The sequence below is a fragment of the Acartia tonsa genome, chromosome 12 (assembly GCF_053477335.1).
Source record: "Acartia tonsa isolate MP-2025a chromosome 12, ASM5347733v1, whole genome shotgun sequence".
In the NCBI taxonomy this organism is placed as follows: Eukaryota; Metazoa; Arthropoda; class Copepoda; order Calanoida; family Acartiidae; genus Acartia; species Acartia tonsa.
The window spans coordinates 35,250,114-35,266,843 of record NC_137271.1 but is presented as its reverse complement, the minus strand read 5'-3'; the positions used below and the strand labels follow the sequence as shown (position 1 = coordinate 35,266,843).

Here is a 16,730-nt window from a genome sequence, read left to right as displayed (position 1 = left end):
AAATGGGAGAAAAAACGAATACGAAGAATATTTTACAAAGAATTTTCAATAATTAATGATAAAATTTGAATTATAAAACAGAATGTTACATATTAACTTCAAAATTCACTGTAATTTCACTAAAAATGATTACTAAAATACAAAAATGCACCGTAGTCATATAGTCCAGTTGAATATTGCGCCGATGGAAAGTTACGGTTGCCAACATACAGATTGAATAGGTGGCAAAACACTTTGCAAGACAGTTATATTTTTAATCGTAATATTGCAACGAATAATAACATTTCATGAATTATATAAGTTATGCAGTTTTAATTAATTAACCGGTAAAATATAAAAATGATATTATATACATAAGGTGTTTTTTAAAGTTTGGCAACTTTGTCGAGCACGCTGATTTGATCATCTGAAAACAGGGTTACGAAAGTTAAATTAATGTAAATTTTTTTTAATGTGAATGTAATATATTTTTGCAATGACTTAAATGAAATATCATCGATAAAATATAAAAAAATATATTGCAATGGATATAAAAGAAATATTTTTCAATATAAAGTTGTATACCTGTACAGAGCATGTGCATGAATGCCGCTATACCGATTGAAAACTATTGTAAACAATGAGTGTTATATTTCAAGTCTCTTAGAGAAAATACGTGTTATATCCAAGTATGATTGACAGGAGATGGTCCATGTCACAAGATTTATATGAATGTCAGTTAAGAACGCCTAGAGAGCTGATATTCAGAAGTTTAAAAAAGTATGTGTCCACCTTCAGTCTTGGCTGTTAGTATATGGACCCTGCAATCAAAGAGTGGTTTGCGTAAAAGTAAGTGTTTAAATAATTTTAATATAAAAACATTAATAATGTAGGACCTTGAGCGTACGGTTTTAGGCTGCCTTCGATTAACGGTTTAAGTTTTACTAGCGGCTATGCCCCTTAGAAGCCTCGAGGGGCACTTAAAGTAGGAAGAGAAAAGTCGAGGCCTCATCCTATTTTTAATTTGAGTTTCAGCTATAGATTAAAATAAATAAAAAGCTTCGTTGTAAAAGAGAACAATATTAATATATTTATATAATAGGATAATTGTTTTAAGCCTTTTAGATTTGATCTAAGAAACACTTTTTATCCTATTCTTAATATTAAATAATCCGGGTTTAATATATATAAATGTAAAAGAAATATTAATAAATTATATTTAAATTGAATATTGTTTTTCAGGTTCAGCAACACTGATTCATCAGAAATAACTATTTGGGCGCTGCAATTAAAGATTGGCGAGATAGAAGTAAGTGTTTAAATAATGTAATAAAAAAATCAATATAATTTAGGACCTTACGCATGGTTTTAAGCTGCTACGATAAACTGCATTTGTTTTATAATTTTTTAAACCTTTTTGATATATGATATAAGAACGACTTTTTATCCTATTCTTAATATTTAAAGTATTCTACTATTAATATATATAAATAATAATAGAAATATTAACAAATTATATTTCAATTAATATTGTTTTTCAGACTTAACCAGGAATCAGATTCGTGAGAAAATATATGGGCGCTGCAATTAATGAATGGTTTACATAGAAGTAAGTGTTAAAATAATTTTAATAAGAACATGGATATTTTAGGCCATGTTATTAAGACTATCCTTTAACGAAACCTTTTTAATTCAACCTTGCTACGAAGCCTTGTGTGATGGTAGAGTGTTTGAGTTCTTAGGGAACCACACTAATTACATAATATTATCTTGAGTTAGACAGGTTTTATAAGCTGTAAACAGACTAATACAATTAGATATGTCATTATCTTTAAATTATTTATTATAATCTATATAATAGCACCTTTGAAATAAGCTCATATTATATCCAACCTATATTCGCCCTTTAAGGTTTATGATTGTTTTAAGCGTAACGAATTTTTATACCCTTAATAGAAAGATATTATAAGATGTGTTTTATGTAAAATAATATTAAAAATATATATAAATTATATTTCAATTAATATTCTTTTTCAGGTTTAGCTTCGCACACAGCTGGGTGTATTCTCTGATTATAAGCTGACCGCAATTCGACCGTGGAACATTTCTTGCACCAACATGAAGCTGTTGCCATCAGAAATTCATGGCCGTTAAAAGTAAGTGTTTAATTATTTGTAATAAAAGATAGTTGGAATAATCCTACACGCAACTACGGCAACACCTCGGCCCCAAAAGGTAGTTTCCATTTATACAAGCATAACAAATATGAAGTTAATATACACAGACACACATCGAACTACCTTTATGAAACTGTATACTAAATTATATTAACAATTAAGCTATTATTAAATTTATTAGATAGATATTAAACTGGTTAGACAAAAGTTAATACATAAAAATAATGTACTAGATAGGTAGCTATTTAAAATTAGATTTTACTACTTTATATTATTGAAACAGTACATTCAGGATATTATTAAAATCTAAACAGCATTACATTCATCCTCGTGCATGTTTACTTCGTGAAGAACAGCTGCCAGTTCGGCAGCCTGGGCAGCGGCGGGCAGCAGAGGGGAAGGACGGCAGCGATTAAGATGTGTAGTAATCCATCCATGCTGATATAACCTCTTACAAACCTCCCTCTGGATCTCGACATTGTCAGTTCTGGCTCTAATCTCTAGACTCTCTCTTAAAACTAACATACGACTATTTAATTCATACCATAACTCCAAATTCCCGTTATAAGACATTCTTAGTTTCTCTCAGTCTGGTTATGTATTGATAACTGAATTAAACTTTCTCTAATAAGCAGGCACGTACACAAGCTGTATCTACTTTCTCCATGAAATTTTCCCAAAACAGTTAACTTTCCTTTTTGTAAGGCCTTTTTGATTTGTTAATCCTTTAATTGCTTAATTTAAAATGAATATTCTTTTTCAGGATTTTGGAGTTGAACCAGTTTTGAAGTGTGGAGCTTTGCAGTTCCATGGAGAACAACTAGAGTTCCATCTCAACATGTAACAGTCACAGATTATACAAAAAATTTCATTATTTATTATGACGACAATGTTGAACCGAGAAAATATGTTAGTCAGTTAAAATTAACAAATAATTTACAGAACGATACTAATAAGTTTTATTATGACGATCAATGTTGAACAGAGAATATTCTGTTAGTCAGTTAAAATTAACTTAAATAAAGCGTATTGATTACAATCAGTGTTTATTATGACGACAATGTTGACACCTAACATTCCACAAGCTAAAATTCTAAAAAATATTGACTTTAACATATAAAGCGTATTGATTATACAATCCGCCCAATCGGTGTTTATTATGACAACAATGTAGAACCGAGAAAATTTGTGTCAGTTAACTAAGTTCTACTCGAGAGCTCCAAACATTCCACAAGCTAAAATTCTAAAAAATATTGACTTCATTACACATTTGACAGGTGTATGGTATGTTATTTACAGAAACGATACTAGTAAGTTTTGTAGTTTCAGTATTGACCTGGATAATATCTATATGACCTGTTATGTTATAATATGAAATAAATTCTAAATAAAATCATTATCATCATTATATTTTATTTGCGATTTTTATCATTAAGTAGAAGGATGTTTGTTTGGAAAAATCTGGACTTAGCCTAAAAATTTACCTAAAAATATTGACAAGAATTTAATTAACAAGTAAGAATGGAAAAACCTACCTTAAATACTGGAGATCTTGAGGCAAGTATAAACTTGTGCACTTTTAATTTGGAGGTACTAGTTTCTATCAAACAATCAGTAAACTCTGGATCCTCAAAACAATTCTCCAGGTCACCAGAGAGACAGGATACTGCACTTTCAGGTCCAGGTTTTATAACTTCCAGCCAAATAGTCAGAGTACCTCCAGGTAGGAGACTTGCCTGATTGTTCTTCAGTACATTAATCTCCATAAAAGCAGCATTACAATTTCCCTCTCCAGGTGGCACTGTTATCAATCGACATTTAGGCATCAGTACTAGACTGTTGTTATCTTGGATGCCAATCTTTTGTAATTTCAGTATTGACCTGGATAATATCTATATGACCTGTTATGTTATAATATGAAATAAATTCTAAATAAAATCATTATCATCATATTTTATTAATTTCATATTCCATATAACGAAAGCAAATAGTGCTGAGTAAAAGGATGTTTGTTTGGAAAGTATTAGGTCTGAATATTTCCTCATTATATTTTATTTGCGATTTTTATCATTAAGTAGAAGGATGTTTGTTTGGAAAAATCTGGACTTAGCCTAAAAATTTACCTTGTCAATTTTTACCAAAAAGTTGGTCAAATTTTACCAAGTTTTTTTTTTTGGCAGAGTCCAAAAATCTGGACTTAGCCTAAAAATTTACCTTGTCAATTTTTACCAAAAAGTTGGTCAAATTTTACCAAGTTTTTTTTTTTGGCAAAGTCCAAAAATTTGGACTTAGCCTAAAAATTTACCTTGTCAATTTTTACCAAAAAGTTGGTCAAATTTTACCAAGTTTTTTTTTTGGCAAAGTCCAAAAATTTGGACTTAGCCTAAAAATTTACCTTGTCAATTTTTACCAAAAAGTTGGTCAAATTTTACCAAGTTTTTTTTTTTGGCAAAGTCCAAAAATTTGGACTTAGCCTAAAAATTTACCTTGTCAATTTTTACCAAAAAGTTGGTCAAATTTTACCAAGTTCATTTTTTTTGGCAAAGTCCAAAAATCTGGACTTAGCCTAAAAAAATACCTTGTCAAATTTTACCAACTTTTTGGTAAAAATTGACCAAATTGCGTTTTTTTGTCTAAGTCCGAAAATTCGGACTTAACCTGAAAAATAGAGTTGTAAAATTGACCACATTTTTGGTAAAACTTCCAAAAGTGGTAAAATTAAAAAAAAAAAAAAAAAATTTAAATTTAGGCTTCATTGTATAGAAGTCATTATTTTAAAGTACTACAACTGATTATGAAGAGCTGTTTTTTATTTAAAACACAAAAAACGGGTTTTTTTGTTTCGTCAAATTTTACAAAAAAAATGGTAAAATTTGACTAATTTTTTGGCTAAAATTTTTGCTGGTAAAATTTACCACGAAACTGGTATATTTTACCAGGTTGACCAGCTTTACCACTTTTCTGGTAAAACGACTCTTTTTTTATGGTATTTCGTAGAACCTGGGACAAAGAATAACGTTCTTTCTGCACTCATTAGCATTTTTCTTAAAATTTACTTCAAATCTTCCCTGAAAATTACACTCCATTGAGTCTAATCAGTAGGATAATATACCTATAAATCAAATTTGAATTTTAAAAGTTAGAAAAGATAAATTAATTCTAGAAGGACAACATCCATAAGTAGCGAAGCACAAAAAAAATCATGGATGGGTGACTAATGACTAAAGACCAATAAATGTTTGAGTTTTTTTGTGGCAAAACGGACTAAGCAATTGTATACTGTATTTATTTTGTCAAGTTATATCTCTACAAAAAAAACAGCTATCTATCAAAAATAGGAGACAAAAATCTCCTATAGAGTAATGGACTGACAAACGAAAAGACAAAAAGAATTATAGAATATCTCAGCCACTACATTTTTTTCTAATTTGTTTTTCGTTTGTCAATTTGAATCTGTTTGATTATAAGGAAATGGGTAGGTCAATTGAATATAAAATATCCATTAACTCAAAATAAAAAACTTTCAATTTTAGAAATTATATGATTTTTAAAAAAAGATTTAATAATATAGACTTATAATTTAAGGAAGAGTAATTTATCTTTGAGTGTCATATCCCTATATTTTTTAATGGATTTAGAATATACGCGGATATCGTGACAAGGGAAAATTATCGTCAATCTAGGTTGCTAACATGGAACGCATTTATTGGTTATTTCGTTCATCCAGTAGGAGGGGAGGGGATTGGGTAAAGGGAGTGATTTGTTATTTTCACTTTATTAAAGAACATGAAAATCTGGTGTAACATCCAATTAATAGTAAATCCATTTATTTTTGAGATTTCTAAACTTCCTGTTTTTCCTCGTTGAGATAAAAACATTCCAAGAATTTTCCTAATTTCTGGTGCCAGGTATAAATGGATTTATTATTACTTGGATCTTACACCAGGTTATCATGTACTCTAATAAAGTGAAACTTGTAGCTGGCATGAATAACTACCCATCTCCCCATCCAACCCCTATACCCCATCCGCTCTCCACCTACTGGATGAAAGAACTGACCAATAAAATATGTCCATGTTATTAACCTAAATTGACGACAAATTTTCCTCTGTCTTAATATCCAAATATATTATAGATCCATCCAGGTAAAATATTTTTAGATGCATCTTTATAAGTATCTGCTTCCCTCACTCACTGACTCACTTGTGAGAATATAAATAGCAAGAAGGACAGACAAAGAATGATGCATTTTCGTCTGTCTCTCTTGATAGAAGCTTAAGATCTCAAAGACAGGTCCAACGCCCTTCCCCCTCTCCCAATAAAAAAAGATGAACAGCTTACTTGAGTTTTTCATTTAAGAGAAGCTTCTCATATGTCCCAGTACGTTAAAACAATTTTTGTATTTTTGATATGGTACCCTCTTTTTCAGTATTTATACACAGAGCCGGTTTTAATCCGGCAGAAATTAATAGGATTCGGAGCCATACTGGAAGTTATTTATGGTATTTAGTGTCTTACACAGCTTTCCGCGGATACTAAAGTTTATATATCGATTCCCGGGCCAACAAATCTGGTAATAATTTGGTGAGGTTTTTATTTTATTATTCTAGAAATTTGTCTATAACACTAAACAATGCATGATTTTTCAGTATGGCTCAGAGTTGTTTTTAATCCGGCGGAAATGAATCGGTTTCGAAGCCATACTGGTTAAGAAATTAAAATTTGAATATTATCAAATCCTTTCTTCTTTTTAAAATCCACCCATCCTAAAAAACAACAAGATTGTCAACATCCATAAAAATGAAATAAACAAGACATTGCAATGAACCTTGCATTCAGGGAGGGAGGGGACATTGTAATGTAAAATTGTTGATTCCTAAAATTGTATGAAATAGGTATTTTATTTTTTGGATTAAAGACTTTGGGTACTTCTATTCTAGGTGCACTTGAGGAGGGGGAAGTTGAATTCGAAGACCTATTTATAATTTTTAAAAAGTAACTTTTTAAGAGAGGGGGTGGTAGAGATACCCTCCCAAATATTAGTTATGAACCTTCTTTGGGCCTTAGTAAAGCTTTGTTGTAAAGGAGAACCATATCGATCCAAGTATATTCTATCTGCAGATAGACAAAAAGACATGCTGTTACTTTTATATAAGGATTAACAGGGCATAAACATTTAGAGAAACAAATTTAACAAGAATTTTTTCTTAATTTTGTTTTGAAATATTTCAAATTTATTATATACAGGAACCTTCATATAAAGTTTATAATCTATATGACAATACTAACATATTAACATTTATAGCTCTACAGACGTAAGAAAGAAACAAGCAATCGTCCCTAATAATGGAAAAGCTTTGCTTTCTAAAAAAAAGATTTATTTATTTCCACCCTTATATTGTAATAATTGTGCCTACTAAACCCCTACGGAGTTGAACCTAGTAAGGGTGGTGGACATATAGAGTGCATTAACCCTATGTACTGTGAGTTTTAAGGTTAGGTACACCAACGGATTATTGTACGGTGCGCGAATTAATGTACAGTCATTATATTAGATATGAGCCACGAATATTAAGGGGTAAGACACTGCAAGATAAATTGATGTACATCCCCAACAATGCTAAACAAAATTACCCTTCTGTTAATTTATCTATTGATGGATATACTGGACACTGCTGGTAAATGAACCTTTAAATCAAAACTAAAATAAAAGTACACAAAGTTTTAAGCCAACACCTGATTTTAAAACTTTGAGTACTATTGTAATTATAATTCCAATGACCAATTTTTTTACCTACTTTTCCCTAGCAAAATAGATTCCAAGGACAAATAAAAAGCTTTACTGATAATACTGGACTAGTAGATCTAGTTGTTTCTGAGATCTTACCAAACACATCCAATACTTTAATGATAAATAGGATACATTTTCTAAACAGTATCTCTACTAGTGAACAGAAAACGATTTGCGTATCTAACTGCTCAGATATATCCCTCTTCCCCCTCCCCACCTCCATTTTCCCTTTTTCTGATATAAGTTGCGTCAGTTCATTCACCTCAGAAGAAGACTGATGGTGCTCATTCAATGCTACATTTCAAATTAATTTTAAAACAGCTAACATTGGAAAACTTCGAGTTTATGTGAGCGTAGTTACTCAAAAATAATGCATATAATTTAGTTTTTAACAAAGATATAGTAATTTAAGTAAAATTGATAAAAAGGTTAGATTTAGAATGAATTTGGTCTTCATTTATTGCCATGGTTCAAAAATATATTCTCTAATATCCTTTGAAGTAAGTAGTAAGTTTTTTGGGCTCACATGAAGGAGACTAGCACCGGTGCTAGTTTCCTTCATTCTACACCAATTGGTGCTAGGGTTCTTCATCTTTAAGATTTACAAGATTTCTAATAGTGGGAGAGATTTTAGGTGTAAATGGGCCGGGACATATTTTGTGTGAGAAAGAGGGAGGAGCAATTTATGTATTACAAACGGCTACGCCCCCTAGAAGCCTCTAGGGGCACTGCACTGGTAGGAGAAGGAAAAGTCGACCTAATCCTATTTTAAATTTGAGTTTCCAAAAAGTTATAAAAATTATTTTTTGGGGGAGAGGGGGGTTAAGACACCCTCTCGAAAAATAGTTTAAAACCTTCCCAGGACCTATAAGAAGCTTTACTGTAAAGGAGAACAATATTGGTTCAGCGGATAACGAGATCCTTCGGGACAGACAAAAAACGCTTACTACTTTATATAATAGGATTTATACATAATACAATTAAGAAGGATCAAAACATTAGGTGCTAGCTTTCTTCACTTTAAGAAATTTGGTGCTAGCTTTCTTCATTCTTCGATTTCGGTGCTAGTCTCCTTCATGTGAGCCGTTTTTTGTCTGTCTTTGAAGTTCTCGTTTGTCAATGATCCGACTTTTACATTTTATGTTTCATGATGTTTTATTTTTGAATAATAGTAGGTCAATAGTTGGTTTTAGGCCATTATTCTACTTCTTTCTACCCTTCAAATAAAGTATTAGTTGTATAATAAAAGTCAAATTTTATCTCATAACTTGTATTTAAAACTTTCCCGTTGGAAAGCAAATTTAAAGTTGCTTAAAAGAAGGAACGCCAAGACTAAAAGAAGAGAGAACTCTCCCTATCCCTTCTCTCTTATGACTGCTCACTAAAATCACACAACTCTTGAATAAGGTTAAGATTTATATTCTTCATGTGTAGGGTAATGGTTTTAAGCTATTTTAAAAAGTAGTAAGTTAATAGCTTCCGAGTTGTTATTCATACATCAACCGCCTCCGGCGAACCGTTTTGCCGTTATTCACCGCTAAAGGCGGAATTTTGACCTTTTTTACCGTTCTCTAGGTTTTAACGGGCATTTTTGGTAAGAAGGCGTTGGTTTATCAAGATCACTCTGAAATACTTTTATTTAGACTATTTTATTTACTAAATTTCATGTGAAGTAAATTTTTTTGTATATCCAACCCATTTTTGTCAAAAGAAATTTTAAATGGACGTGATTTATGTTTCTTTTATAACTAATGTTATATCAAATATTAATATTATATTCACTCCATTCACTTGTTTTAACAATTGAAATCCATCTTGACGAAAACCGGTTAGATGCACAAAAATTTTTACTTCACATAAAATTTAGTAAATAAAATTGCCTAAATAAAAGTATTTCAGAGTGATCTTGATAAATCAACGCCTTCTTACCAAAAATGCCCGTTAAAACCTCGAGAACGGTAAAAAAGGTCAAAATTCCGCCTTTGGCGGTAAATAACGGCAAAACGGTTCGCCGGAGGCGGTTGATGTATGAATAACAAATTATGTACCTTGAAAAGTTGTACAAAAATGAAGAAATAGTCTCTGGTCCTAAAACGACTCCTTCCCCCAAAAAAGGAGCAAAAACCACCATTTTTTTAAAACATGCACAGGGTGTCCCAAAAGTGTGTAAATTTGTATATTAGGCAAATATTATTGTTATTAGTCAAAATCTGTATCTATATGACAGTTTTAGGTAACTTAAAAAAAGAAAAAAAAATTTAAAAAAAACAAAAAAAAAATTTCTAATTTTTTGAAAATAAAGGGTGTCCAAAAAATATAAAAATTGTAATCTGGTCAGAAAACACTATGGCCTAACATACTTAGATACTTTGTATGCTACTTTGAAAAAAATAATCAATTTGGACTAATTTTTAGCTGTACAGACGCAAAAATCACTTTTACAGGGTGTTTCAAAAATTTCTCAGGTGTCCAAATTTGGAGTTACCACGCCAAATTTACTTCATATGTGTTGTAAAATGGATGATATTCACTCTCAAGGCAAGAAATGGGCAAAATTCGTTTCCTGACAGTGTCAAAATTTTAAAAAACCTGTTTTGACATTTTTCTTGGGACACCCTGTAATTCATAATTTTTGTGATTTTAAAGACAAATTCTATATTGTACCCATCTGGGGGATTAATTTGATATATAAAACATGTATGTAAGTTGAAAATTAATGTAAAAATTTTAAACTTGAAAATCATGAAAAAATGCCTTTTTTTCATTGTGAAAACACCACAGTGAGAAAATGCGCGAAAAATCGGACTTTAAATGGATTAAAAAGGTTAAAAATCACCAAGTCCTTAGTTTTATGACCAAATGAAGGGGACTGGAAGTTTTTATCAAAATCTGAGACCTCATGCGGAAAAATGTTTTTTTCGTAAATAATGTGCCTTATGTGAAGCCTTTCTATAATAAAGAACTTAATCGGTTCAGTGTTTAGCGAGATATTGACGGCCAAACAAACAAAAACATTAGAACTGTACTTAGTAGAATATTCCCTTAAATGATGTCCATTAAAAATAAATCTTGAATTCCTCTCGAAGGTTGGTGGATCTAGCTGTTTTTACTACTTTTGCGTCAAACACCGCAAATACAGGGAGAAAACTTGAAATATATTCCCTAAAAAATAATTTTTGATAAATAATTCAATTATAAACGAAGATTAATTTTGATTTTAGATTTATATAATTTGATGGTAAAAAAAGAGAAAATATTGTCCCTTAAGATCTCGGGTTCAACAACCTCTATTTTGCGTACGTAGAGAGCTGGGGGCTCACTAAAACACACACACACACACACACCCACACCCACACACACACACACACACACACACACACACACACACACACACACATACAAACACATAACCATATTCTCTTTGCAATCTTTCTCTCCCCCCTCTCCTTTTCTAATTTTCTATCTGTTTCTCTATCCTTTGAAAAGTTGCACGGACGCCAGAATAATACATAATAGGATGGCAAGGCTTAATATGATTAACACAGTAGGGGGGTCATAGATTGTGGATATAAATAGGGTTTAACAAGGACTATTGTGTCAAAAAGTAACGCAGCTAACAAAATTTTTTATAAAGGAACATCTTATCCATTAAGGTTGAATAATTAAAATTTTTGTAGGCATTGTCAATAAATCAATAAATTTGATGGATTCTTTACATTTCCAATTAATTCTTAATATCTATTCACTAAAAAGGAAGATGTCGTCAAAGACGACCAAGGGGTGTAAAGGGGTGATTACCTCCCCATTTTTTATTGGAAATATCTAACATTTTACCCAACCCCTATCAAAAGCATATGTTCAAATTGAGGAGTCATAAGCTAACTCAACCTTAAAAACCCCTACTAAATTTTTGCACCATCTTCCAAAAATACTTACTTATATACTGACAGTCAGACGTACATATAACCAAATAAACATGGCTGCTCTACTTGAAATAGATTTTTCCTAACAATACACTAAAAATTATCTGAATAATCTATAAATATCCTTCGATAAACAATGAGAATTATAACACTTTTATTTTATATTTCCTTCTTTAAAATTTTTGTTCCAGCTTTCAAGCAGGGAAATGACAACTAAAGAAAGCAATTTGTCCCTAAACTTTCTTCCAATCAAATAAATATTGTTTGTACCACGTAATTCATGGTATTTGGGCCGAATAGTTTACTAGATACACCCTAAAGGTTCTGTATTCAAAGGGGGAAGAAAAAAGTTATATTATGATATAAACCTCTAACCATCCAAAGACTTAAATCTGAAAATAAGTTAACTTAAAACCATCACTGGACCTATGTGAACATTGCTTAAAAAGAGAACCAAATCGGTTAAGTAATTATTGAGATCTTAGGCTTCAGACAAAAAAAAAGAACCTTAGTACCTTAAAGAATAGAAAATGTACAGTTAAAGAGCAGCTTCAATGCAAAAAATGTATCGAATTTAACTTAAAGTTGAGATCCATGTTAGCCGGCGTTTTACGAAAGAGGGATCATAATATGAAACACAAGTGGGAAACAAAAAAGGTAGTGGGAGGAGGGGGGGGGGTCAACAAACTCTCCCCACACGACGGAGAAAAGTAATGTAACACACACTCACACACACACACACACACACACACACATACAGAAAAATCTGTAAAAAAAATTCTTCACTTTTTTCACCGATTTTTGATAACATCAGCCATAATATCGGCCATTTCGTTCCATTCTAAGTCTGTTTTAGAAATTTTAAAATATTGAAACAATTTGTACAGTTTCTAGCTAGTTTTTTGGCTTAGTTAAGAGATTTCAAAAGTTCTATGACTTCTAAAATTGCTTCTGACAACAACTTTCATTTTTACTGACATAGTGGTCTACTTTTTAAACTTATGAAACAATCAAATTATCATATGTCTATCTATCTATCCAGCTATCTATTTGCTAACTATCTACTCAAAAGAATGATGGTTTATCTATCTATCTATCTATCTATCTGTCTGTCTATCTATCTATCTATATATTTATCTATCTATATATCTATCTATCTATCTATCTATCTATCTGTCTTTCTGTCTTTCTGTCTGTCTGTCTGTCTGTCTGTCTGTCTGTCTGTCTGTCTGTCTGTCTGTCTGTCTGTCTGTCTGTCTGTCTGTCTCTAAATCTAAATTCTCATGATTTGTCAATTCTAAGCTATAATTATGGAAAATGACATTCTTGTTTGTTGTCAAAATCATTTAAAATTTTTTTCTGTGTATCAATATCTATGATTAGTTTTGAAATAGCCTTTAATTATGAACACAAACATCCTTGTCTATTTAAATGTGTCATTTAATTTAAATGCATAACCATTAATGCATTGCACAGCTACCATATATTTAGCGTAAGTCCGAATATCTAATACCATTAATTTCGACATTTTAGATCACCCCATCGATTTCAAATTTTACTAAATGATTCCTGAAACAATTTCAAAAGCGTAGCAACCTCATAAGCCTTTTTTATTCTGTACATTTAAACACGTAAATATTTTGAGATATATGCCTCCCCTCCTCCTCACTAGCATTGTTTACTAAGCTACGCACTTATGAATGTTGCCATCCTTGTTGTGATAACATATGTATAATTATATTTAAAGGGTTTTATTGATTAAAATTTTCTGTAAATTAATCTATTGATAATTTGATATTTACCTCCCCCCCCTTAATAAATTTATTTGGAAATTTACTATAGTGCTTTTGTGTACAAAGTATATTGCTCTTTTTGCATTCCTACAAACATAAACCTGTAGTTAAGTACAAAATCCACAAAGTCAAACAGAATTGTGTATATTTGACAAAATAATCCTTAGCTGGATTAGGTTAGGTAAGCAAAGGTTTATTTTAGTATAGGTTACCGCAAGGTTTTAGGCCCCTTGCAAGGGCTAGGGGCAGACAAACATCCTGTTACTTTTACATAAATAATGTTTGATATTAGTTTACTATTGTTGGATTGTCCTTGTTTTTTATATGTGAATTTAAGTAAAGTTCGGTTAAGTAACCACCACTGGGCTAAGTTTACAGACTTCTAAGGGGCTAGAAATAATATGTGCCCAGGAAGGGGAGGGTTAAATGAGTTAACTTGTAGAACATAGAAATATTCAAAATTTTTCATTTCCTGTTATTTCATTGCTTAAATATAAGGTGTGATGTCACTTCCGTACACATAGTATTACATTAACAGATAATTAAAACAGCACAAACTGTCATTTATTGGTCAGTTCGTTCGTCCATTGCTAGGGGAGAAAGGGGTAAAACAGGTCGATGGTGGTCATCGATATTAGCCAGCTGCGAGTATCACTTTATAATATAATTTGAAAATCTGGTGCAACATCCAAGTAATTATATTGATTCCTATACTCTTTCAGGCATTATTTCTGTTTCCTAATTTCCGGTTATGATGGATCTTAAGGTATAAGACAATGTGCGATAAATTGATACAAACCGCAATGATTATAAACAAAAGAACACTTCTAAAAAAATTTGGAGACTACTGGTTTAGAACTAAGAACCAACCAATCAAATTTCAGTTAAAGTACCCAAAGATTAAGAGCTAATTAATAGGATGTCGAAGATATAAAACGTTGGGTGCTTGCAGAATTTACAGTCCAATGTCCCCTCCCTTCCTGTAATTTGCGTAAGTGAGTCCACACCCAAATTTGCACCTGTCCGCTTAGCAGACATCTTTATTATAGACACGAGGTATAGATTAGCTATGCTACTCTATAATTGCTGTTGTCTGTACGTCCTTCAGTTTGGTAATTAGGACGTGTCTTTATGTTGACAAACAAAGAAAGATTAGCTGTACTTATTTGTGTGCTTTCCCTTAAATGGTTATTGAGCGCTGGCACCCACTTCTTATTATTTTTAAATATGTTCTTTTATTTTAAGCAGTGGCGTGCGGTAGGGGGTTGTTAACTGAACACCCCCTTGAAAATAAAAAGATTACCCCCTAATGTTTTTACACCCCCCTAATTGAATTGAGTGCACGACAAGGCTTTTAAGTAATAGATTAACTAACCACGCGCCTAGCAAAGTAGCTTATTTATACAATTGCTAAGTGGTTTATTTCTTAAATTCTTTTAGTAAGCAAACCTTTTCAGGTTCATAAAAAATAATAATATATTTTTTAAAAATAACACATTTTAAAATCAATGCTTCAAATGATTTAATGAAACTCTTTAAAGTAATATTTAAATCATAAGAGTCGTGCAGAGGGGGTGTTTCGAACCCCCTGGCAAAGTTTAGTGGGGTGGATGAACCCCATATGTGTTCACACCCCTTGACAAGGGTATGAAAGCTTCTTATAAGTCCCTGGATGATTTTAGGCTATTTGATTCTCAAATCTATGTTTGGTTTTAGGCTATTTTCCTTACTCCTTGGAATACATAGCTCCTATATGCTAGGGGCGCGTCCGCTACCTTGCATAATTTATAATACAAAGTAGATCGATGTCTGTCTGTCTGTCCGTCTGTCCCTAAAGATCTCGGTAACCACTGAACCGATCGGATTCTACTCTTCAGGGTATATACCTATTGGTCCTGTGGTGGTTTTAAGCTATTTTCTTGGGGGGTAGGACACCCCAAACCCCCTAAAATAAACCCCCCCCCAATTTTTTTTATTATTTAAAATTAGTGGTGGAGTGGGGGCTTCTCACCAGGTACTTAATTTTTTTTACCTTAATTACCTCTTGGGGCAAAGCAACTAGAGGCTAGGGGCGAATCCGTTAGTATAATATAATATACATTAGGATGAGAACATTTTAATTAACTTTCCTCAAAATAAATATTTAATATTTATATACTTATCAGGGAGGGGGGGGGGTGGCTGCACCAGCCTGTAAATTATTTGCCCCAAAACATACACATACTGTAATTTGTTAGCTTAAAGTTGAGGATGGGAACGGTTAGAATGAATTATAATTAATATGTACAAAGTATTTTTCAACCAATAATTTTCATCTACAAATAGGGTAATTTTGTTTATCATATTTGGAAGGGATATCAATTTATATTTCTAATTGTTCTATCCATATAGGTTTCCTGTATCTTAAATATTATACAGTTCATTTTTTTTCCTGACATTCACAATGGCTACCAAAGACATACTTTCGTTTATAAACTTTGGGGGATAATTATTCATCCTACATTGTCGCATCCCTGAATCCCTGTTAAACAAATATATTCATTAAAAATGTAAATATTTATTTTCACCGAATTTGCACTTGGAAATATTAATGATGTATGATAATTAATAGAATAGTTATTTCTCGCATCGTATTATAAACAGGATATAGAATATACAATTATAAGATTAAAACCAGTTTTTTAGCCCCGATGTGCCGAAGGCACGGGCTAAAAAAAACTGACTTTAATCTTATGATTGTACATTTTTATATTTGTAAAAAGCTGAATATAATACGATGCTAGACAAAGTTTTTTCGTATGGATGAGAACCGGTTCTTATCCACCGGATTCGATACAAGAATAGTTATTTCTCGTATCGTATTATAAACGGCTTTCTGCGGATATAAAATGTACAATTATAAGATTAAAACTAGTTTTTTTAGCCCCGTGGTGCCGAAGGCACCGGCTAAAAAATACTGGATATAATACGATGCTAGACATAGTTTTTTCGTATGGATGAGAACCGGTTCCTATCCACCGGATTCGAATGAATACGAGAAAAACTTTTAATCTTCGACACCTAGGGG

General features: G+C 31.8%; 1 long non-coding RNA gene across 1 annotated transcript; it reads left to right on the top strand.

Annotated features, from left to right (window-relative positions):
* Positions 1-1,129: 1,129 nt before the first annotated feature.
* LOC145334318 (uncharacterized) lies at positions 1,130-3,331 on the top strand. The gene is made up of 4 exons (XR_013884804.1): positions 1,130-1,288; positions 1,521-1,588; positions 2,017-2,135; positions 2,920-3,331. It is a non-coding gene; the product is annotated as an uncharacterized LOC145334318 (long non-coding RNA).
* The last annotated feature ends 13,399 nt before the right edge of the window (positions 3,332-16,730 follow it).